Below are 20,477 nucleotides of genomic sequence, written 5' to 3'. Positions count from 1 at the left end.
AAGAAATTGTATTTTACCAAACAGGAAGTCAGCCAGCCATTCTGAGTTTTAACAAAAAATTTTTTCACTCCTACAAATTTTGTCCAATCGTCATGAAATTTGGATCCTAGCATCATGAGACCAACCTGAACAAAACTTGTTCCGCAGATATTTGATACGCAGAATGATTCATCCATAACAAGAAAACAAATTTGATGGTAAAGTTGCTAAACAAGACGTGAGGCCATTTCTCAGGAATACTTTTATGTACTAACAGAAAACTTGGCACGTCAGTCATTTGCAACTTGAGAGAGCTACTGAAAACAGGAAGTGAGGCAATGTCTCAGCAATGGCATAGACATAAGGTCTAACACATTACGAAGTACAGAAGAAAATATAAAGAGAACCAAACAACTGATCAAAATCTTGGTTTCTGCCAAATTTGGAAGAAATTGGCTTCTGGTGGAATTAGCTTCTGGTGAAATTGGCTTCCCTTCTTCCTTTTCATCTTCATCTGATGAGCGTGCATATTTTAAGTTATATTCATGTAAAATCTATCATTTGTCATGTCTGCTGAGGAGGAACTGATGTGGCTAACGTGTCCACGTGGGTTTCCAAATTTCCAAATGATAAACTTAAAAATTAAAAAAAAGAATTTGCATTATTTTCATATATCATATCAAAACAACAGGATAGAAATGAGTGATACAAACATGAGATCTAACAGGGAAAACTATTTTAATGTTCCCAAGGCACTGATCGCTTCTAGCTATATTAAATGTCAGGGCACAGATCAAGACAAGAGTGTAGAGAACAACAACACAATTGCTTTTCTAACAGCTTTCACTGAACAGTGTAACTTTTGTAGTGGTGTAGATTTTATTGCTGTAAGAAACTTTTGCAGGATGTTACTCAGTATTAACTTAACCAACTTGTATTTTGGCATGTGTGAGTCTGGTATTGGTATACATGTGTGTTATGCAACTAAAATGTTTTCAGAACTAAAAAACTTAACCTGACATAGTCTAGTCACATTCTACATTTATCTTTAAGAGTAAATACTTAAAATGATACAAAACAGGAGACTATAATAATTACTTCTGTACATTTTATTACTGTGACCAGAAATGACATAACACTATAATATAAAGAATTATAAATGAACGGTCAGTCGTATGTGGCAGTGGTTTAAATTGGGGAAGTCAAAAAGTAAATGTCAGGATGTAGTGTGTCTGTATACGCAGTATAAATGTGATGTTTGATATCATGAGGATTACTCTGCCCTACTGTTTGACAATTTTCACTTCCCTATCACAAGTCACATGATTGCTAGTTTGCTCTTTCGAGAGTTTGAATGATCCTCATAATGTTTGTACATTATGTTATACATACCCTTTCTTTCATTAAAGGACCTGAAGGCCTTTTTGTTACATGGTGCTGTTTCAGTTTTGAGCTAAATTTACAAGAACATGGCACAATATTCCTTTGGAATGACTGTTACAAAACAGTTTTTCTTGTAGGCTCAATCAGTGGTAGTCCCCAGAAAAAAAAAGTAATGTGAAACTCACTTCTGAATTTCAAGCAAAATGTGGATGTATTTGAAAAATTCCCATGCTTAGATGTGGAAAAAATATAACAAGGCTACACTACTTAATAATTTATGGTGTAATGGTATTTAAATCAATTTATTTTTACCAAATTTATTTTAAGTTTGATTTCAAACATCATATTTTGTCCATATTTGATTTAAAATTATTACTGGTTCTTTGTATGATATTAAGTGGTTATAAATTAATTCAAGACTGAAAAGCTGAGAAGCTGAAATACTGATGTGTGTAAAGCCTGTGTAGATGAGCTTTTTTGTTATTCCTAAAAAATGGGAACTGTTGAAATACCCACTCATTTTGCTTCATGGAAACTATGATATTACCTTATCTACAGGTCAGTCTCTTGGGAAACTACAGTTTCCTACAGCATCACAGAAGCATAACATCAAAAGGAATACTGGTATATTTGCTTTGTCATGCCAATGTGGAAATGTTGAACAGAACTAATTCAATCTGCTGCATACTCTTTCAACTTTAATGTACTAGAACAGCAGTTCCATGTTAGAGACCCATGTTCTGACCTGTTCTAATACCCTATAAAAAAACGTGCTGTGATTGTAGATGGAAATGTGGCATTTTACAGCGTTTGGTGCTGTGGAGCTGAGCAGTGTCAAGCAGCATGATGATTGATGTCTCCCTGAAGAGGAAGTGATGGGTGAAATGGCAAACCCCAGGGTGAATAATACATGCATCCTGCCTCTGTGCCAGTGAGGGACCGAAGCAGGACTGTGGACACGAAGTTGTAGTTGGCATGTGATAAAATGCTTGATGGTAGTGTGACTACAGATGTGGCTGGCAGTCTGCCGTACTAAACAACTGAATGCTTGGCTTGCCCTAGCATGCACACCTGAGTGAACATTGTGTGACTGACTTGGGGGTGTTGCAAAATATCAGCATTTTTTAAATGTCAGCATGTACTAACAATGTTGATTTCTTCACAAGTGTTCTCAGCTCATTCTCATTCTCATTTTTGGGCTGTCCCAGATACGATTTAGACTAATTGTTATTGCCAAGTGAGGAATGTTTTAACAGCCTGTTCATTCTCAAATTCACAATTTATAAAAACATTTTTAATGGCCTCCAAATGTTTTGTAATTTAACTCTGAAGATGTTTGCATTGTACTTCTAAAGATGTGCAGTAGGTGGCAATGTTGTATTAGGGTGGGCCTGCCAGTAGTACAGGCTAGACATGCAGCAACATCAACCAGAAATATGTATGTTAGAGACCTATTGTTTTAAACCCCCTATGTACGGGGTACAGGTTTTAATTTTCTCAGCCATAGTATACATATCAAATACCCATATGGTGGTGGTGTTCTTGGTCATGCTGTGAAAATACAAATAGCACTGATTTCAAAGATAACAAATTCCCCAGTTTTTTTCCCCCATAATGTGTAACCAATTTGGAGACACCATTTTCTGTTTTCCTGCAAAAATATATTTGCTGAGGTTATGCTCTTTTTCATTTCCTCTAAAATGTCATAGACATATTCTTCAAAGAACTCCTGCTTTCACATATAAATAACAATTCCCATTATATGTTTCATATTTATATTGTTCATGCTTCCATGTTTGTTAGAGTATTGAGACAATTCCCTCAGTAGTATTTTATGTCATTGTTCATGTCTGTCCCATTATATGAGATAAGAAACCTGAAAAGTTAAGATGCTAGTTAAATACATTAGAGCGTGACTTTTATTAATATTTATTTTTGCCCACAGTTTTGAGTGACAAGAAACCAAATTGCAGCTTATGTATGCTCGGATAGCACACTTTAGACAAACCAGATGTAAAATATGTGGGATATAGTAGCATAATAACTACATAAATTCATTCATATTGGTGCATGGTGCTATTCACAGAGCAACATTTAAGCTATTTAAGCTATTCAAGCATTTATATCTTTTTGTTAAGGCCCAGGTTTTGCACATTGGGAGTTTGCTTAGGTGGAAGTTACACAATCTTAGTTAATTAGATAAAACTGTCACCTATCCTACTGTTGCCTTTGAAGGTTTTCAATGATCCAGGTTTAGCAATAAGTCTTGGCATTGAACTTGCTTATTTAATCATGAGGATGTTTCAACACTCATTTGAGAGACTTCATCAGTTGTGCTGAATGATAGAAAATCACAGCTATTTAAACACTGTGTGTGATTTGCACCTGTGATTCACATATGAGAGAGAGTACACCAGGGTCTAGAGGTGTAAACCACCTCAAACCATTAAACCATCAGACTAAATGTAAGGATGGCATTGTAAGTAGGTAACAGGTGGTGTTGTGGGTCTCCACCACAGTTTTGAGATAAAAAGTCTAGGTTCATATAAATTGGCCCCTTTATTCCTTTTAAACCCAGTTCCTTCTATGTCCAGAATGTGTACGCTGGTGTCCTCAAAGGTGTGTCCCATGTCCTTCAGGTAAATATAGACATTTGATCAGAAGAATTTGTACTTAAATATTGTTTTTTTTTTGTTTCACCAGTGTTCAAATCTGTACATTCTTCTGGAATGGTCTGTGTATATTATATTGCTTATGTTTTTTTTTTTGGTTTCTTTTACAGCTCCCAAAGCTCTAGATATTAACTGGGTAAATGTGTGGTACAAGCTCCAAAGTACTGTGTAATTATTTTGGGTAAAATGTAAGGACAGTCTATTAAAATACACTAAAATGCTAAACAGATACTAGTTATTAAATATGTAAGAATTCTGTACAAATACCAAAGCACTGAACTGTAAAAAAATATTTTGTTAAAATTATGATAAAAAAAAACAAACTGGCAGCTGTGGTTGCCAGAACTTTACTGTAAAAAGATATGTTAGTATGTTTATAGCAATATGGTAAAATACTACCTTTCCTATTTATATAGAAAAAGACTTGTGTATTTACAGTAATGTACAATAAAAATAGATACTATCATAAATTGAAAGTCAGATTTTTGCTGTGAAACACTCGTAGCTGCAAATGTGCTTGTGTAAGTATTATCTTTAAATAAATATCAAATAAAAAGCAACAAATTACTACACCAGCATTAAATATAGTCATAACACAAGTTACTTAGACTTATTAAAAACAATCTTCCAAATTTAATTTCACAAACCTCAATGAAAAGGAACAGAAATAATAATGGAGTTTTTAATTTCTTTAAAAATCATATTCATATTATATATAATAAAATTTGGAATTATTGATGCTCTTTGTGTGACTATACCGTTTCATATATATGACATATGAATGAACAGATCAGACAAACTAATCAAGATCAAACTGACAATGTCCATGCCTGTGGACTAATAAGGGTGTTACAGGTCTTGGCACTAGGATGTATAATAGCGTTGTGCAGGGCCCGTTTGTCCGAGAGGACAATATATGGTGTGGAGTGGAACCAAGTGTGGAGACAGCTCCACATAAAATGTAAACACCTTAAACAGGGCACAAACCAGGTAGGTTGCATGCTCCAAGCTGTAGCAATAGCCACTGAGCTAACTCCAGGGGTAAGAGGTGCAAGGGTGCTTAGGTAATACTGTGTGGTGCTTATGTGATAGACTTTACGCCAAATGGCTCAGCCTGAAAAACGTTCGCCTCAAGAGGGGCACAAACCAAGTAGGTTAACCTGGCTTTAGTCGTGAGAAATGGAAGGTGGGGTTGATTCTTATAGTGTGGGGGAGTGCTAGGTGGTACGCCACAGATCGACTCTCCTAAGGATCTTAAAAGGCCCAATATACCGTGGGGCCAATTTCTTGGACTCTAGCTGCAACGGAAGGTCCCTGGTCGCCAGCCATACCCGCTGACATAGACGGAACGTTGGACCTGGACGCATTCTCCGATTGTCGGTGCAGGTACTTCACTGGGCGGCAGCTTGCAGCGATGATTTGGCTTTTTGCCAGATTCTGTGGCATTGACGCATCATGTGTTCCGCTGCGGGGACCCCCACCTCATACTCCTGCTCTGCAAACAAGGGTGAACGATAGCCAAACTGGCACTCAAACGGTGATATACCTAGTGAGGAGTGCCAGAGGTTGTTGTGGGCATACTCCACCCACATCGGGTGTTGCGCCCAAGATGAAGGATTGGAGGAAGGCAGCCACTCCAAGGATTGGAGGAAGGAGCACTCCAAATCCTGGTTGACTCTTTCGAGAGGGTATATGGAGGGGATGAAGCAAACCAGGTGGGCGAGTGCGTGGCTCCTTGTTCTGAGCACAGTCCTGACTGGCAGCCACGTAGGCCAGGACATCTTTCTCCATAGTGGGCCACCAGAAACATTGGCGCAAAAACTCCAGGGTTCTGGTGACCCCAGGGTGCCCTGCAAATGGAGATGTATGACCCCAAGACAGGGCCTGAGGCCATATGGTCAACCTAGAGTTTTCCTGGAGGGCCACCGCTTGGGTCTGGCTCCTGATGGAGAGCCGTGTGGATGGCTTCCTCCAGGCCCCAGCACAAGGGAGCCACTATTCGGGGAGGGAAAATTATAGGCTTGTGGGTGGGTTCCCGTGAGGGTACATCCCAGTGCATAGAAAGCACATCTGGCTTAAGATTTTTGGAGCCTGGTCTATAAGACAAGACAAAGTTAAAGCGTGTAAAGAACAAAGACCACCTGGCCTGCTGGAGGTTCAGGCACTTGGCCTCCTGAATGTAGGCCATATTCTTGTGGTCTGTCCAAATAAGGAATTGGTGCTTGGCATCCACCAGCCAGTGCCTCCACTCCTGCAATGCCAATTTCACAGCCAGGAGTTCACGGTTCCCAACGTCATAATTCCTTTCTGGCGTGGTCGACTTCTACTATGAACTGAGCCTCAGGATCGGGCATATGCAGCACAGGGGCTGTTGTCAATCTCTCCTTCAGGGTTTCAAAGGCTTGCTGTGCCTCCCTTGTCCACTTAAACCCAGCTGGGGTCTCCTTGGTCAGTCCGCTAAGGGAGGCTGCCAGGGTCCTATAGTTCCCAGGTTTCAGAAAAAATTTGTGCTGTACCAGCCAGACTGAGGTGGGTTGTGGCCACTGTGTGACCGTCTTTACCTTGTCTGGGTCCATACTAAATCTCCCTTTGGACACAACAAAGCCCAAGAACGAGATTGTGGTAACATGAAATTGTTACTTCTCAAGTTTGACATAGAGATGGGTCTGCAGGAGGAGCTGAAGGATTTGGCACACATGAACAACATGTTCATCCAGTGAGAATCAGTAAGACTGCGGTAAACAATGCAAGGCCACAGATCCCCTTCTTTCTTCTTGACAAAAAAGAACCCCACTCCCGCAGGCGAGGTGGATGGGTGGATTAATCCCAAAGACAAAGCCTGTTTAATATAGTTTTTGAAGGCCTGGTGTTCTGGGGGTGACGGGGAGAATAACCTGCCCCTAGGTGGGCCAGCTCCTGGAGCAGGTTGATTGCACAATCAAAGCACCTATCAGATGGCAGCGTCTGGGCCTTTCATTTGGAGAAAACCTCTTGAAGATCCCAATAATCTTGGAGTATGCGGGATAAATCTACCAGTTCCAACTTTTTTCTCCTTGTTAGTTAGTTAGTTAATTAGGTACCATCCTATACTAATATTTTCCTTACAGTTTTAGTTGCCTCTAAAGATGGTGTGCATATTAAAAAGTGATATGACATCAGTGGAGTTCTGGTGTGCCATGCTAACAACCAGGGTGCCCAAGATGGTCGATAAACATCTGGCAATATGTTGCTGATCTGATACTGTGTAAAATCAGTTTTATAGAGGTTCATTAAATCTGTAGGGTAGCTTCCTCTAGGTAAAGCCAGTGATTCAGGCTCTGATCAATAGCTTCTGTAAGGAGAGTTTTTCTATGCAGTCTGTGATATTCTTATGTAGCTGTTAACAGGAGCTCTTCTTAGTTTTTCATATGTTTCTGCATTGCTAAATTGTGCACTAACTTTGACATCAGAGCCTGAGTGTTAAGTACTGCTATGTAGGCTACGATGTGTTCTGGGAAGTGGAATTTGTGGATTGTGTGGGCCTGACAGAGCTCTAGCCAAAGGGCTCAATCAGGGAGCACAGTGCTTTTGAGGCCTCCCCCAGGTCATTGGCCCAGGGCCTGGCATGGAATTCATGGCATAGACTGGGGTCAAGGATGTTGTGTGCAGGAACCCAACACAGTCAGCGTTCTCTTTATGGGTCAGGGCCACCTGTTTGAGATGCTGGTGAGTGCTTTCCCATACCTGTTCACACTGGAAGACTGAGGGGGTGCTAGAGAGCCCATACGGCATTACCAGGTACTCGTAGTGGCCAGAGATGGTGCTAAATGCCATCTTCCACTAGTCCCCCTCCCAGATACACACCAAAATGTAGGCACTGTGGAGATCCAGCTTAGTAAAAATGCAGGCAGAACAGAGCAGTTCTAGGGCTGCAGGGACTAGAGGCAGGGGGTACCAGTATTTCACAGTCACTTGGTTCAGTTCCTGGTAGTCAATGCAGGGACTGAGGCCACCCCCTTTCTTTTCCAAGAAGAAGAAGCTGGCCAAGGCGGGTGTTGTAGAAGGCCGGATGTACCCCTGTTGGAGTGCCTCTTGGATGTACTCCTCCATGGCTCGTGGTTCTGCTACAGAAAGGGCGTAAAGCCTGTTGCGAGGAGTGGTCTCTCATAGCAGCTCAATGGAGTAGTCTTTCAAATCCAGGTACTCTCTTTCAAATCCAGGTACTCTGACGGGACAACGAAGGGGGTATGGTCCTCTGGACTTTCTACAGAGGTCAAGGCCACATGGAGCTGGCCAGTGACAGTGGGTGGATCAGTGGGTGATTTCCTTGTCCCTCCAGTGGATTTGCATCCAGGGAAAGCCCAGGATGATGGAGAGTTTGGAAGTGACAGTGATTAGGAAGGAGATTTGCCCCCAATGGCATGCGGCGATGTGGAAGAGGAGAGGTTGTGTGCACTGGGTGATGACACATCCTCCGATTGGACCCCCATCAATGGCATGTACACATGGTGGGCATTGGAGGGATTGAGTTGGGATGTTAAGGCAGTTCACCATCTCTTGGTTGACGAAGTTCCCGGCTGATCCTGAATCAATCAACGCTGCCAGAAAAGAGACCATATCTGAGTGTTGTATTGAGACAGATAGTACAAGTCACTGGTGAGGTAGTGCAGGGATAGGACTCACCATTTCAGAGTGGTAGATGGAGCTCCCGCTCAAGGTTGACCCAGTTTTGGCGGCTGGATTGGCACGGAGGGGAAATTGCCCAATGAAGTGGTTGGCTCCGCCGCAGTAGAAACAGCGATGTTCTCGGTGGTCTCTCTCTCTCTGTCTCTCTCTCTCTCTCTTGTTGCATCCCAGTTGCATGGGTTCGGATGGCGGGCTCTCTTCATTGTTATGGCGATGGTTATGGATCAGGTGATCTAGATGAAAGGCAAGGTTGATGAGAGAGTCTAGTGATAATTGGTTGTCATGGCAGGCCTTGAGAATGTCACATTGCGGACCCCGATGAAACATGGCTTTCATGGCTGAGTCGTTCCATCTGCTGCCAGCAGCTATCATGCAGAACTTGAGGGTATAGGCTGTGCTTTAAGTTGTTTTATCTTGAATTTATTCTCTACTGTTAAGGTAGGTTTCTGACTTTGTGTACTATCTAGCTGACTCAGTTGGATCTAGATTCTTGTAGCGCTTGTCTATTACCTCCCCAACAGAGTTTTGGACTGATGGTATTCTTAGTTTGTAACCTAGTGTATTTTTGATAGACTTCAAAGCACTATTGTAAGTCTCTCTAGATAAGGGCGTCTGCCAAATGCCATAAATGTAAATGTAAATGTATAGGCCTATGGGAACCTTGGCAAATCGTGAGGAGCCGCTCGCCAACCTCCTTCCCCTCCAGTAAGTGATCAAACACACGCATGAACCTCTTGACGAACTGGGCGTAGGAAGAGGTGGCCTTGCCTCCCTCCTCCCACACTGCGGTGGCCCACTTCAGCACTTTGTCTGTGAGGAGGTTCAGGAAGTGCACTATCTGTTGCTGCTCTGACATTCCTTCTTGGCTGGTGAAATACCGAGAACATTGCAATAAGAATCCTTTACACTGACATGCATCACCTGCAAACACACCTGGCTGAGGCATCCACATGCTGGTCAGTGGTAGTGGTGGAGGCGAGAGCTTGGGAGAGGAGGTTAACTTTGTCAGTGAGACTGACCTGGACCAGTGGAGAGGAGTTTGTGATTGCATGGACCTGAAATGTTATTCATCATTTACATCTGTAATTATTGAAAGTTGTTCAACTTTTCTATTTTTATTGAAATGTATGTAATTGCACATGCAAAAAGCTTCCTGGTGAGCCAAAAAATCTTGTTAGGTGGACCTGTGGGCTGCTGTTTGCCAACCACTGTATTGTGTGAAGCCTGTTTTGAGAGACCAGAAAAGATGCACAAACAAACAGTAGGTGGGCTATCTTGTACACTGTTCTTACCCTGTTTTATTGATACTTTTTCAATTGATCCATTCATTTATTCTTGCAAGTTTCATCATTGTTCTTCTGCTTTAATGTGGCCCTACTTATTTCTCTAAGCTATGATTTATATTGTAAACTCAGAAGTTAAATTTCTCTCAGTAGGACAAGCTTTTCAATTAGTGGCCTACAGTCCAGATCTGGTCCTTGAGTAAATGTTTACTGGCCCTTTGGGAAAAAAATCCAAACAAAGAAACAATTCTGAATTTCGTACTCTTTAAAGGCTTGTTACATAGGAAGTGACAGTTGCTAGACCCCCATTTTCAATGACACAAGTGACCCAAGTGGAGAAGTAGGCAGTGCTTCAAGGGATAAACCTTTGTGCTTGTACCTGGGGTGAGTAAGTACCTTTTCTTCTCCTAGTTCTAAACTTAGCAGTCAAATTTGGCCAACATTTCCCAATTCACTACTGAAAGTATTTAACAGAAAAGCAGAAAATTAGCATTAAATGTGGTTAATCTTACTCAGATTGTAACTTCATCACCACTAATGAAGTAGCTAGCTAACAACTTGACTTTACTGCTTATTGTTAAAATAATTCTAGAAATGCAGTGTGTGGATTTAAGAGAAGTGGTCTTCTATATAAAATAGTGAAATGTACTGTATGCAGTGATTCATGGTGTGTTTTGAAAATGGCTTTATTTTGTTTACTTTGCACTCATATGTTACAGTGCTCTTATGCATCATGTTATGTAGTTGATCTCACTACTTTGCTATTTTAACTACTTTGAACTTAGGTAGAAACATAATTAAATTACACCTCCTGAAAGGACAAATTGTAAAGGACAGTTACTTGATCAAACAACTTTGGCCCCTCACCTGGTATTGTTTTTTTGTAATCTGGCTTCTCGACTAACTGAACTGCCCTGTACTAGGGCAGAAGCTCAGGAGAATTGCAAATTATACATTATGATGATAGGAAGCTGACAAACAGCATTAGACCACTACAGGTAGTACACAATTAGACCACTGCATCTATACAGTCAGCATTAGTCAGCATTAGAGTATTAGACACCCTTAAAAAGAACAGGTATCACCAATATATTCTGGTGTAACACCAATGTATTCCGGTGTGCAGGAAAAAACACTGGATAGGATGTCAGACCATAGCGAGGTACCATGTACACACATATTTACATATTAATTTACAACTAGTGTTAATTTAATGTAGCCAATCAATCTACTGGCATGTTTTTGGAGGTGGGAAGAAACTGGTGTACTGGGAGGAAAACCCACGCAGAACATTCAAAGCACCACACAGACACACAGAAATGCCAAGCTCAGGATCGACCCAGTGACCATGCAGCTGTGAGGAGGCAACAGTATCACCATGCCACCCAAATAAATGTATCATTATTATTATTATTATTATTGTTAATAATAAATAATATATTATTTATATTATTAATAAATAAACACTATGTACAAATAAATACAATTTTGCACTCAAATAATTGGACAGACTCCTTACCTCCCAAAAAAACAAAAGAACCTGGTAGATGAATCAATGAATCATTGAAAAAATGAATCAATGAATGAATTGTCATCCTTAAAATATTTTTAATTGGCTCCAGGAACTGTTGCTTGGTGTATAAATATAAGGTTTTACACATTTTTTACACATCTGTGTCATCCATCATCATAACGTCCATTTGTCTCATTTTTTAAACACAAAACAAATGGATAGTAGTTAACCTGCACAAGTCAGGTAATGGATATAAAACAATATAGAATTAGTTAAAGAGAGCATTAAGCATAATCACAGCCATAATTTAAAGTTTCAAAAGCCTTCAGAATTAGTTGTTTCTTGGGGTATTAGATTTATTATTTACTATTATTTACTATTACTATTAGCCCCCCATAGCTGTGTTTAGAAGGGCTACATTAAAGTAAACTCGAACTCCTGAAAGCTCTTGAACTTCTCTAAGGATCACTGGTACTACAGTTGGAATGAAAGAGTGTCCATAACCTCTCTACATGTGTCTCCAGCCTTTTTAGATATGAAGAAGCTCAGTGCTGTCATTTTGTGCAGGAGAGGCTTCAAAGAATACTAATTGTTAGGGGCTGATCATATGAAACTATCCCTTTTGTGCAAAGAAAGAAATTGCACTACTTAAGAAAGCTTTTTTAAAACATATAGTGTTAAAATAAAACTGTAGAGTGTCTCAATATGTTAGCGCAAAATATCACTTATGGCATGTTTTATGGGTGGCATGTGAGTGAGTGTTGTCATCTCACAGCTCCACAGTCTCTGATTTGATGCTGAGCTTGGGATTCTCTCTGTATAGAGTTTCTCATGTTCTAACTGTGTTTTCCTGGGTTTCCTTCCACTTCCTAAACCCATGCTGTTAGGTGGATTGGCTACGCTAAATTTCCGCTAGGTGTGAATGTGTGAATGTGTGGGCACGGTGCCCTGCAATGGACTGGCGTCCCATTCATGGTGTATTCCCACCTTGCACCCAGTGTTACCAGGATAGGCTCTGGATCCACCCTGGCCTTGGCCAGGTTAAAGTGGGTACTGAAGGTATATGAATGAATGCTTTATCTTAGTTTTTGTGAAAATTCATGAATGGTGCCAGAGGTTCTGGAGTTGACTGCATTAAATAAACAAAATGGTAAGCTGTTTGAAATTAAAAGACAATATTTTAGATAGATTTCCTTTCCAGTGTTAATGTCTTATTCAATAAACACAGTGTGCTGTTTATTGGTAAGTATGAGCTTGTCTCTAAATGAAATGCCTTACTGGTGAGTAGGCTGTTGTACTCATTTACTCTGATTAATGAGAGTCAAGAGGGTGACTCGGTTATAGGTTCTTCATCTCCTGATCCAAAAGTTATTTCTATGCAAATTATTGGACTTTTAGAAGATTTGTAATGAATTGCCATCAGCCAGTAAGGAATGTGGTATGCTTGTGAGTATCACCACGTACGTGCCAGTTACACTCTACAAGCAAATCTAGACTTGCTTTTGGCACATTTCTTCATCATTTCCATTTGATCATCACCCCTATCATGCTAGATGTTGATCTAGTTTCATCATGAGATTTGAGAGAACTGATTTTTGCATTTTGAGTTTAGTACTCTGATTCATTGCAATGTTTTCCATTTTACACACATAACCAAAACTCAAACAACAATATTAATACCCACTTATTCATAAGAAATGACCTCATGATACATGAAGACCAGCCTGGTACTTCAATTGATTTATGCTTCACTCACATTGATATTAAGACTTCAAAAGTAACTGAGAAAAAGTATACTGTTGCCTGTGGCTGTTTATACATTTGCAAACATGCCTGGCATAAAATTACTTTGATCAGCACCTTAAAGTTAAATTTTCTTGTGCAAAGCATGCCATCAGATCAGCAATCTGCCACATAGAACATACAGATGTTCTTAAACACACCAGCAATGTGTCAGGACAGCCTAGTGTAATTTTCATTTTAAGTCATAAATATTTTCCCAGTACAGATCCCAGATGATATAGTCTATGCATTTGTAACCACTGTCACCTGAGATACTCAAGCAAAGGAATCATTATGTGACACAAATGTGGTGGTTTTAACAGATGGTATTTATATGCAGTATTAGCCAAGATTTGAAATCAAGATTATTTTTAACAATGTTATCTGTTGGCAGTAGTAACCTGCACAAGTCAATATTGCACACTCACACATACAGATGTACATAGTCTATATTTCTATATACATAATCTATATTTCTACTTCTGCAACATAGTTACACTTTATTATGTTTGTATTTATGTGTATGTCTGTTTTTATTATTTTTTTTTACATAGTTTGCATTTGTCTTGGCATTCAATGTGGACAGCAAAGAAAGAATTTCATTGAACAGGGAAACTTGATTTTCCTCACTGTGCACATGACAATAAACGCTTTGAATCTTGAATCTTTTGAATTCTCCCATATTGCATAGCTACCAGTCACATGGTTAGCCAGTAATCATGACTTTTGAAGCTGCAACTAAACACATTTGAAGGACAGTACTAATGGTCCTGTTCTTCATTGAAAATTTGACAGATACATTCATGGGAAAAAGAAAGTACAGTCTCCTTCAATTATATGTTTTTATTTATCAGGACCTAAATAACAATTGTGTGGTCCTCACAAACTTTATAAACAAACAAATAACCTCAGGTGACCACAACAACAACAACAATAAAAACACAACAGATTTCAATGTGTAGTCATTTTTTCCAAAAAGTACACCAACATTCAGAAACCAGGTGGGAAAAATAAGTACACTCTATAATTCAGTAACATGTAGAACCACCTTTAGCAACAATAACTTGAAGTAAACATTTTTTTTAGGATTTTATCAGTCTCTCAATTTATTTTTGAGAAATTTTGGCCCACTCTTCTTTACAACATTTCTTCAGTTTATTGGTGTTTGAGGGCATTTGTTTATGCACAGCTCTCTTAACATCTCTTCACAGCATCTCAATGGGGTTGAGGCCTTGATTTTTTTCGTCTTCAGCCATTCAGATGTCAATTTGCTGGTGTGCTTGAAATCATTGTCCTGTTGCATGCTGCTGGACAGATGACCTCACATTTGTCTCACATTTAGAATATTCTGGTGTAAAGTGGAGTTCAATGTTATCTCAATGACTGCAAGTTTCCCAGGTCCTGTGGCTGCAAAACAAGCCCATATCATCATCCCTGCAACACCATGCTTGAGTTGTTTGTGGTGATGGTATGAGTTGTTTGTGGTGATGTGCTGTGTTTGGGTTTGCCAACCATGGCGCTGTGCATAATGACCAAACATCTCTACCTTGGTCTCCTCAGTCCAATGGATATTAATTCAGAACTTTTGTGGTTTGTTCAGAGAAAGGGCCTTTTCCTAGCCACCCTTCCATGAAAGGCATACTTGTTCAATGTTTTTATGACTGTGTTGTCATGAACATAAAAATTTTATGTGCTTAGAGAGACCTGCAGGTCACATGAAACCTAGGTCTAGGTTTTATTTTATATCTCTGAGCATTAAACGATCTGACATTGGACTGAATTTGCTAGGACACCCACTCCTGGAAAGATTGGCAACTGTCTTGAAGGCTAACCTTTTGTAAACAATCTTTCTCACAAGCAGAATGGTGAATTTCAAATTGTTTGGAGATGGCCATATAACCCTTCCCAGATTGATGAGCAGCAGCCATTGGGTCTCTGAGGTTAAGGATGAGCTCCTTTTATCTTGGCATGTAGTAGACACACACCTGAGTGCTCCAGAACACCAAATTACCAAAAGTTCTGCTTGTGTTGAGGTAGTCACACTTGTTGATGGTTAAATAATCTTGTGCATTTTATTAGTAACACCTGGCTGCTAATTACTCTTTCAATGATTGTGGAAGTAGGAATGGTGTACTCATTTTTTCCACCTGGATTCTGAATGTTGGTTTACTTTTTGGGAAAAAATGACTGCAGTAGTTACTCATCCAGAATAGCCTTACTGCCTCCGTTGTTGCAGCTGCGATTTTTCTTTTGCTAAGTGGAGCTATAATCATCGAATTTCCATAGGCTGGAGCGGAAAGTGTCAAAGCCCATCGTGCGAGAGGCAGTTTGAGTTAAACAGGTTGTTTAACCTAAACAATGTCAGAAAATGCCCACTGTAAGCTCCCAGCAATCACTAAATGTTCCACTGAAGTAAATATACTGCACAATATGGTTCTCATTTCATTATTTTTGAAAGAAATTCCTAACGTTACAGGGATTTATTTTTGTTTTATTTTTATAACCATAAAATATAGATTTACTGAGGAGATGGGAGGCAGGCTTGTGACAACTCAAAAAGGGATCTTTATTTTTCTTCACTATTTTTGTTTGTTTTTCAGCAATTTTATTTCACTATGCACATCTATACACACACACACACGGCTCTGTGCTGCTCAGCTCTCTCTCCTTTTCATCCTCACCACCGCTCACTGTAACACAGAACATTTATTAGTACCCAAGTGGAAACCCAGATACCATACTTCCACCCATCCAATCGCACACGTCTTTGGGTTCAACGTGAGTCCCACCCGCTCAGCGATCTCAGGACAGACCTCAGATGCTGCATATGCTGCTGCCAATCATTACTATAGATGATTATGTCATTCAGACAAGCAGAGGAATAAGCAGTGTGTGGAGAAAGGATTCTGTCCATGAGTCGCTGCAATGTCATTGGGGCCCCAAACAACCCAAAAAGACGGGTCACAAATTGAGATTGATAACCCAAATGGAGTGGAAAAGGCCAATATCCAATATCCCTTTGTCAAATCCAGTGTTGAATAAAAGCTGTCTACGCAAAAACTGACCATCCCATTGGCCTTGGACACCAAAACCACTGGGCTGCTCCAGTCACTGTGGGACTCCTTGATTACTCCCATGTCAAGCATAGCCTTGAGTTCATCCTGAACCACATTTTTTTTTGTGTTTGGGCAGATGATAGGGGTGGCTGTGTACCACCATCCCTGTGGTTGTCTCTATGTGGTGCTCTGTGAGATCAGTGTGACTGGTGAGAGTTGAGAACATGTCTGAAAACTCTGCTTGCAATTTAGCCACAATTGTGGTTTGGGATGGAGAGTGGCAATCTTCATAAAGGACTGGGGTGAATTGAGCCATTTTTAGGTTTACCTCTGGTCCTATCTCCTCCCTCTCTGGAACAACCATTGCCAAAGCCACGGGCACCACCTCCGTCCATGGTTTAAGGAGATTAAGGTGGTACACCTGCCGTGCCCTGCCTCTATCCGTTCGCCTTAGCTCATAGATGATGTTCCCAACTCATCATGTGACCTCAAAGGGCCCTTGCCACTTGGCGAGTAATTTAGAGCTCAACATGAGTAGTAATACGAGCCCTTTATCTCCCGGTGCAAACTCCTGTAGCCTAGTACCCCTGCTATATAGCCGGGATTGATGTGCTTGTGCCCGTAGCAAATTCTCCTGGGTTATGTGGCTTAAGGTGTGGAGTTTTGCTCTCAGGTCAAGAAAGTGCTGAATTTCATTTTTACTGTTAGAAGGTCCCTCCTCCAGGTTTTCCCGAATGATGTTGAGCATGCCCTGACTCTTCCATCCATACAATAACTCGAATGGGGAAAACCCTGTGGAGGCTTGCAGGACCTCTCGCATTGCAAATAACAGGGGCTCTAGCCACTTATCCCATTTTCACACATCGTCGTGAACGAACTTACGAATCATGTTTTTCAGTCAGCCCATTCATTTACGGATGATAAACGCTATTGCAAATCGATTTAATCCACAACAATTCGTAAAGCTTGAAGTGGTATTCATGACATGAAAGACATGCCCTGGTCAGGATCTCTTTCAGGATCGTGACTCGGGAGATAACATGGAAGAGTGCCTCCGCAACATTACATGCAGAGATGTTGCACAGAAGAACTGCTTCTGGGTATTGCATTGCATAGTCCACTAGCGATGCCCTCGTGCACCACAAAGCAATGCCCTCATGCAGTTCGATCTAATGGCCTGATGAGGTCCATGTTAACTCTTTTGAAGGGGACCTCGATTAATGGGAGTGGGTGCAATGGTGCTTTTGGGGTGGCAGACGGATTCACTGGCTGACATTTGCGACATGCCGCTCACCACCTGCGAACATCGCCGTGAATGCCCAGCCAATAGAAGTGGGCCATAAGACGGTCCAGTTTTTTATCCTGTCCTAAGTACCTGGCCTTGGCTCTGGATTGTCAGTGATTAACTAGGTCTGCTCTGAGACTATGTGCTATGCTGCAAGAAATGAGAGTAGCACCTTGCTGAGTGGGATGGATACCTTCCTGCCCTAACAGGCCAGCCTTGCCCTTGAAAATGCTCCATTTATCTATAAAGCCCACATTGTTTTCGGAGCACCACCTGGACATCCAGCAGTTCAGCGACCATAACCTGCTGTAAGCTACATCGCCACACCACATTGGAATGGGGCCAGAGCACATTACTGCATTGGACATGGCCTTTGCTAATTTACACACCTCTTCAATGTTACTCTTAGTAACCTCCGGCAGAATAGTAATGAATGAATAACTATCTTTGAAAATCTATGCTTGCCTAAGACCCTAAGATTACCTGCTATGTCCGGGGCCCTGGCTCCTGGTATACACCTAACTAGTGCTGCTGGTGACCCTAAAGGCCTAGCTAATTTCACATGCCTTAAGATAGAGTCTCCTATAACCAGGGCGCTTTCAGGTTTCTCAGCGGGTGCTTCACTGAGGAGAGCAAACCTGTTAGACACGTGAAGCAAAGAGGAGTGGTGCTCCCGTGGGCGAGCCTTAGCATTAGCTTTGGCTTTGTGATTATGCAGCCGGGTCATCACCCATTTGCCCTGCTGTGATGGCTCTAATGCTGGAGTTGGGGGATTGCAAACTCTGCCTAAGGCATCCAGACTGTCCACTACAGAAACTACGCTGCTCTCACTCTCACTAACCCTCTCTAGGGTCTGGATGTGCACTGCTAATGCTGCAGTCTTCTCCTTCAGAAAGCTAACTAATAAAAACTTAGCACAAATAAAGCTATTACTAACAACAGAGGAAGAATGACTAAACATCTTGCAGTCAACACATTGAACAAGCTGAATGTTTGTCGTGTTGAGTGTTTAATGTACTGTGTTAGTTGAGAACTTATTTTAGACAGATCCAGCGTGGATGGCCTCTGCTCGCTGTCTTTAGACAAAAAAACAAAAGCATTCTTTGAAAAAATAAAAATACAGCAGAAAGGAAAATTAAAAATATAACAGATAAAAATGATAGTTTAAACTATAGTTTAAATGTCAACACAGGCAAGAAACTCCCAGCAAACATTTCGAAAAAACAGGAACCTTAAAGTGTGGTTTTAAAGTGTGGACTTTTGCTCTTAGGTCTAGAATGTATTGAATTTCATTTTTAATGTTAGAATGCCCCTCCTCCCAATTTTCCCAAATGACATCAAGGCTTCTGCCTGTACAATAAATCGACCAGGGCTCTAGCCACTTATCCCAATTCCATGCATTGTCGTGAATGAACTTACGAATCATGTTTTTAAGCATTTGATTAAACTGTTTGACCAGCCCATCTGTCTGTGGATGGTACTCGCTGATGTGAATCGATTCAATTCCCAACAATTCGTACAGCTCGCGTAGTGTCCGTGACATGAAAGATGTGCCATGATCAACTAGGCTCTCTTTCAGGATCTCAACTCGGGAGATGACACTGAAGAGTGCCTATGCAAAGCTGCGTGGTGAGATGTTACAGAGGGGCACTGCTTCTGGGTATTGTGTTGCATAGTCCACTAGAACTATCACAAAATGATTCCCTTGTGCAGTCAGATCTAGTGGCCCAATGAGGTCCATACCAATTCTTTGGAAGGTGACCTCAATTAATGGAAGAGGGTGCAATGGAACTTTTGGGGTGGCTGGTGGATTCACCAGCTGACATTCGTGACATTCCACACACAACCTGTGAACATCACCGCATATTGCCTGGCCAATAGAAGCGGGCCATGAGTCGGTTCAATGTTGCTCTGTCCTAAGTGCCCCGCCCTTGGATTATGGTGAGTTGCCTGGAATAACATCTCACAGCGGCTCTTTGGGACTCTTTGGGTCATTTCTTCCTGTGTTTGAGTGTCCTGCATCACTCGGTATAACCTATCATGAATAATTGAAAAATAGGGGTGGGATAGCGCAGCATTAGCCTGGATTGGCTGACCATCGATTGCTCTCACTTGGTCAAAGGTGTGCCTTAGGGTTTCATCATGTGACTGCTCCAAGGGGAAATCTCCAAGCTCATGGAGGGAGAGCGAGTGGAAGCACTGACAGTGCAGTTCCAGGGTGCGGCTGACCCATTGCAAAATTGCCCGTTTCAGGTCCGGGTACTCCAGCATGTTGGCGACCGGCAGCTGCTGGGCCGTGGGTTGGGCTTCCCCGGTCAGGATCGGCAATAGGTAGGCCTTTGGGCCAGCCCCACGCTTCTCATACAGCTCCAGGAATGCTTCCAGGTCATCCTGCGGTCTCATTTTTGCTAGGGCGATGTGGGGCGTGGCTGTGGTGGACCAGGCTCTGGAGCACCTGCCGATCTTCCGCCTGGGCATTGAGCAGGTCCTGGATGCGGTGCTTCTGGTCTTGGCGCAGCTGGAGGAGGGCCTGATGCTGGGTCTGATGGAGGCTGGAGAGGGACTTGATGATCTCGGCCAGGGATGAAGACTCCATGATGGTGTCTCTTCCTCAATATTCCGGGTTTCAGCACCACTGTGACACTTTTACAGGTTGGACCAGGAATGAGGAGATGGATGGCAGGCTTGTGACAACTCAAAATGGCTCTTTATTTTCCTTCGCTATTTTTGTTTGCTTTTCAGCAATTTTATTTCATTATGCACATCTACACACACACACTTGGCTCTGTGCTGCTCAGTTTTTTTTTTTTTTTTTTTTTTTTTTTTTGAAAATGAATGACATATTTGAAACATGCTTCC

General features: G+C 41.4%; 1 pseudogene; it reads right to left on the bottom strand.

Annotated features, from left to right (window-relative positions):
* Positions 1–17,569: 17,569 nt before the first annotated feature.
* On the bottom strand, positions 17,570–20,021 carry LOC128318431 (uncharacterized; annotated as a pseudogene).
* Positions 20,022–20,477: the final 456 nt, after the last annotated feature.

This window comes from Pangasianodon hypophthalmus, chromosome 5 (genome assembly GCF_027358585.1).
Source record: "Pangasianodon hypophthalmus isolate fPanHyp1 chromosome 5, fPanHyp1.pri, whole genome shotgun sequence".
Taxonomy (NCBI): domain Eukaryota; kingdom Metazoa; phylum Chordata; class Actinopteri; order Siluriformes; family Pangasiidae; genus Pangasianodon; species Pangasianodon hypophthalmus.
This window is presented reverse-complemented; position numbering and strand designations above follow the sequence as displayed.